This window comes from Anabrus simplex, chromosome 6 (genome assembly GCF_040414725.1).
Source record: "Anabrus simplex isolate iqAnaSimp1 chromosome 6, ASM4041472v1, whole genome shotgun sequence".
NCBI classification, from domain to species: Eukaryota; Metazoa; Arthropoda; class Insecta; order Orthoptera; family Tettigoniidae; genus Anabrus; species Anabrus simplex.
The window spans coordinates 245,263,305-245,269,304 of NC_090270.1; positions in this window are offsets into that span (position 1 = coordinate 245,263,305).

Here is a 6,000-nt window from a genome sequence, read left to right on the forward strand (position 1 = left end):
AATAAAGCAACCGTTTCCGTAAGTTAGGTACATTTCCAACATTTGCCTGTCAACCCGCGTGCCGACGAAGCCTGAACATAAACGGCATCCAAAATGCCATAGCTCACCTCAGCGACCCTAAAAGCTATGCCTTTGGCCCTAATATAGGTTATTATGTACATTTCACGTTATTTCCACTCCTACGTCTAGGGGTGCTAGAGTTGTCTTACCCCCACAGTATTATTTTACGGGTAGTAAGTCATACGCATACCAAGTTTGGTTGAGAGATATGCTGGAAGTTACACACATTCATCCATAATGTCGGTCATTTTGGACATTCATTATCTCCCCTTCTGACTCCCAAACCGATTCAGGCTGAAACGGCATCCGGAGTGTCATTTCAGCGATCCGGTTATTTTATGTCATCCCTCCTCAACCCCTAGGGGTATTTTAACCCCACAGTGTGTTTCTCCAGATAGTAAGTCATGTGTGTATGAAGTTTGGTTGAAATTGTTACAGCGGTTTAGGGGGAGATGTGGAACAATTGTATACATAGATATAGAAGATAATTATTACTTATTATTGTTACGAGGATACCGTGGTTTGCAGAGGTGAAAGAGGGTGTGGACATGAATGGGAGGGTAGAGAAAAGTCGAAAGATTATTATTTTTTGCTGTTGGCTTTACGTCGCACCGACACAGATAGGTTTTATGGCGACGATGGAACAGGAAAAGGCTAGGGCTGGGAAGGAAGCGGCCGTGGCCTTAATTAACGTACAGGCCCAGCATTTCCCTGGTGGGAGAATGGGAAACTACGGAAATCCATCTTTAGGGTTGCCGACAGTGGGGTTTGAACCTACTATCTCCCGAATACTGGATACTGACAGCAATTAAGCGACTGCAGCTATCGAGCTCAGTGAGATTAATTTAAAACTTTAAAATTGGTAGTTTTATATCGTTTCATAACCCTTCTTTTTAAATCTTTATACTTTGCCAAGCCAATAAAAATCAGGTACAAAAATTTAGCTCGTAAGCTTGAATAACACTTTTACAGAGGTCTAGAATAATCACATAACAACAGTTTAACAATATGAGATTGAAGCTCCCGAATTACAAATGTTACCTGAGCACTACTGCTACTTTCAATCAACAGTCAAGAAGACGGATTTCCCAAATTTTACATCAGTGGAAGAGCTTCTTTGCTCTACAAATATACATTTTAGGAAACTATTCTCGAAATTTAAAAGTTCCAGGCCTATCGAGGCACAAACTACATTTAACAAAATTAAACAGTATTCACTGCTCAACAGTCTGATTTGCCTTACAGTGAAATGAATAAAGTTGACTTAAAGACGGGCAACAAGTACCCATTGTACGTGGGCTTTGGCAAAAACAAAAGGTTAAAATTACTGGCCGAACAGAGAAATTTATTCCTTGCACTCCTTGAAATTTACATGAAATACCTAAACCCCTATTTGGGCTTATGGCCCGACGTTACAGAGGCTAAGCCTATACTACGGAGGTCACTAGATGAAGAGAAAATTTACAAAATTAAGAAATAGATTTAAGGGTTACAAAACTATAGTCACCTCAATATCAATTTGAGAGGGAATACAAGAGGGTTCCTCACTCTTAATTCCCTGATTTCGGCTAATTTATTTAGACTTGCTTGAAATTTGCATTTAAAGTTTGAAATTAACATTTAGTGAAAATAAAATTGCATTTCTAAAATTTGGAACCTTCCCCTCAAGATAGCTTTATAAGTCTATCACATAGTTAAGCCGAAATTGCCATTACCTTGAGCTGGTGGACCTCCCTAAGATGTACGAGGTAGCCCCTGCCTCCGTTACGAAAACAGTCTAGACAGGAGCGATCACAAAGGCAACATGGCCCAAAATGTGCCAGCTTTTATAGCGGAGAGGAAGGTTCCAGAAAACTCTGGTCCACGGCCCTGACACACCCGCAATTTTCATTGGATAATCAAATAAATATCAAAATGTTGTCATTGGTGAATAAATAAATATACAAAATATCCTATTGGTTGAAAAATAAAGCTGCGGGATGAGATAGAAGTGTTGATAACTTTTGAACACTAAATCAATAAACAATTCAGTTTAAGAATCATTCACATGCAAAATTAATTTGAAAATTAATAGTTCATCTTCACTCCAGAGGGCACAACATAATTTGATAGTAGAGACATCTGTCGAAAAATGTTCGAACTTCTTGTACTAGTAGTTTCAAGGTTTACGTTACAGATAGCCTTATAGAAGTCACTTAATTTAAATGCGCGAGGTGGGTGTATTATTATTATTATTATTATTATTATTATTATTATTATTATTATTATTATTATTATTATTATTGTATATTTGGTCGTTGTATGGTGATATGAAGCTGATAAAGTTTATTGGCATTGTGTATGTATACTATTACTGAGATGCTATTCACCAAATGTAAATAAATAAATAAAAAATAAATAAACAAATAAATAAATAAATAAATAAATAAATAAATAAATAAATAAATAAATAAACAAATAAATATAGATAAACAAAGTATGGTACGGAAAATATTGTGTGTTCGCCATTTGAAATTGTATATTTGTTACTGAATGAGAAATTCACGTGTGAAATTCCTCAAATATTAGTGGTTTGAAGGAAGAGGTCTTCGCGTATATTTTGTGCAGACTGCGTAGATAGACTTCTTTTCATCTCTGCAAAGTGCAGACGGCGGTAACTGATGATGACACGTGGTTATTTGAGTTTCACTGAAATCTAATCAAAATAAATTCTTAGGATACATATTTGTTAAGGAAGAGACGGGGAAAATCCAGCACTTTATCAGAAGAAGTGAAAGACTCGTAAACAGAATTCTCGGAATCACGCCTTGGCTTCATAGGTAAGGTCGTCACAGCAGAGTTCAGGTTGTTGACGGAGTGGACGTGAAAGAGCAAAGATAGCCTCCTATAACGAAGGAGGCAAAGGTCTTATGAAGAATGAGAAATATGAATGGGCAAGCAATAATCACGCAAAATTAGTATTAGAACTCGGCAACTCCAAGTGAAACCCAGCAGGAAATGCGAACTTCTAATAACTTACTCTTGCCGCTCCGTCCATAGTCATGCAAGACCAATAGCCTTCTAATCTGAATAGTTCATTCGATTTTCTCGTTAACGGCCGGCGGCTCAAAAGTCAGTCTGTAATATCCTCCAACAGTAACCAAATTTGTGACTGTCTACAGTCATCTTTGTTGTGACCAAAAGCAAATTGCCCTTGATCAATAGCATGATTCTTTGGCAGTGACAGTCCACGATGAGTATTTGAAAAGTGTGCCGGTCCTGGAGCCGGCTCGCTTGTGATGTCTCCAGTGTTGCGCAGCTGCACGCAGTTCTGTCCACTCTCTCTGGTCACTCTCACTGGCTATATAGTTCAAAACACTTGGCTTTGCGTGAGTACCCTCCACAGTTCATTTCATTTGAGTTCTGTTGGTCTGTGTCATTGTTAGCGATGTGGAGATCTTGGGAAGGCTATAGGGTCAGTAGAATTCCGTCACCTGACCATGATAATGAAGCACGTGCAGTGTTCGGTGGAGACTTGATAAGGCTGTTAACCGAGATGGGAAAATCGTGGCAGACAAGGAATGTAAACACATCCGGCGAACTAGACTTCAAAGCGTGCTGGTAGTTGAACGAGGAAATTACAAGAATTTAAAAGTGGAGTGTCCAGTCCATTCACGAGCTAATAGAAGTGAAGTTGCCAGCTATTGCCTATTAGTGACCGCAGGTCAGTGCTCACCTAGCTCTCACAGGAGATGTTTCCGTTAAGCTGGAACCTAAATGATCTACCTCGGTGCTTTTTTTTTTATCACTGCGCAGGGTTTTCTTTTTTCGGGGACCCCCGACACGCACCCCCTGCGTGGCGATCAACACCAGCTACATTACCTCCGACATTCTATTATTTCTAAGAAGAGAAATATGCAGCAGGGGGGATTGGGAAGAAATGATACTGAAGGAAGTGTCTGTCTGTCCACATGCTCTGCATGCTACCAGGCCAGATGAGGTGATGTGATATCATAGCGATGGAATCAGGTAGCGAGGATCATGGGGAAAGCCTATAGGCAGAAATAGAAAAGTATCTACATTTATTATTTTGTCAATTTGATTAACGATGCACAGACACAGGTAGATCTTAGGGCGACGATGCGATAGGTTAAGGCTGGGAGTGGCAAGGAAGCGACGGTGACCTTAATAAGGTACAGCCTGGTGTGAAAATGGGAAACCACCGAAAACAATATTTAGTGCTGCAGATAGTGGGGCACGAAACCACTACCTCGCGAATGCAAGCGCATAACTGCGCGCTCCTAACCGCACGGCCAGCTCACTCGGTAAAATGCACAACTAACACAAAAAACCAACAAACATGCATAGTGGCTTTATAACTAAAATGAACCTTTTCTTTTCAGTGCAAAACTGTAATTTGACCGTCGAAATAACAATTCCAAACTTCCCAATGTGGATTACCATTAGAAAGCTGGCTCTGAGCCCGACATGATGACACCACAACTGTCGCTCTCTGACCATTAGGGACAATGTTATGAGATATTATGTTTAATAATAATGTTATTCATTGCACGGCTACTAACCACGTTATATTTTATGATTTTCGGAGACGCCTAGGTGCCGGAGTTTTATCCCACTTAAGTTAATTCACTTGCCAGTAAATCTAGGGGGGAAGAGTGTGAAATCCGGTGACGGCGCATAGCCTACTTCTGTCGAATAACACCAGGGAGTCTGTTCAGTGCTTAACGTCTCTATTCGAGGGACGAATCGCCATCAACCGCGTCATACGCCCTCACTCCGTATGAACACTGCGGTGAGTTTACGAATTAATACCGGCATTCGGCACGCAATCTAGTGATTAGGAATTGGAAATGACCTCCCTTGCTGGCTAACATTCTAATTGTGACTTGTTTTATCCACCAAAGGAATTCAAACTTGTTGTCAGATCATATAGACTTGACGGTTTAACCATCAGCCACCAGACGGACATTTAATTAATTGTATGGATTAGTCTGACATACTACAGTCAAAAATTCGTGGACTGGCGCCTTAAAGTACAGGCAACACAGTGTACCCCTGTGTACACACTACAGTCAATATGTTCGTGGAGTAGCGCCTTAAAGTGTAGGCAACACAGTGTACACCTGTGTACATACTACAGTTAATATGTTCGTGGACTGACGCTGACAGTTCAAGGCCACACCGTCATTTGACCCGCCTTTCCGCGTCTATTTCCCGTTATGATGATCCGGGCGATTTCGACCTCATCATCTCAAAGGTTTCACTAGCGGATTTACCTCATTTTTGGCAGAACTTGAAATTTGTCCATTGCTCAAACTACGAGATTGTCAAGTTCCGCTGATATTCAACTACCCTTCACGAAATAGACCGTAGTTCTGATTATACTGTATGCACACAACTCCCTCTTCCTGGGACCAGCGAAGAACCATCACGGCACCATCCTGTGATGCAAACTCTCGGCTATAGTGCACCACAGCGACGCTAAATGTCCAATTCACGAACTTAATGATTCTACTACGTATTTTGAATTAAGCTTCCTGTTAAATTTGGCAATAATGCTTCTCACAACAGAGAAGAAGTTGTTTATCTTGGAACATTATTTCCGATCATGTGGATAAGGACGTCAGAAAGGACCGTGATTTCTTCGCGTTAAAGAACAGTGCGGGGAGCGATTTGGTAAGGAGGCATAAAATAACAATGTTAGCTCTCGTTGACAACTTGATCGATACAGGATCAGCCATATGTTAACGAAAGGAGATAAAGTGTGCCCAAGAGCGAAAATCATGGACGATTTCTCCAACAGTTATTACAGTCCCACAATACGTTGTCTGCGATGAATATCGCCGAAACTGGGTTTGAGCGATAGGTCTGTTAAGCGGATTTTAAAGCTAGTCTACTGAGACCACATTATTAATCCATTGATGTGGAATTTGTGCCGTT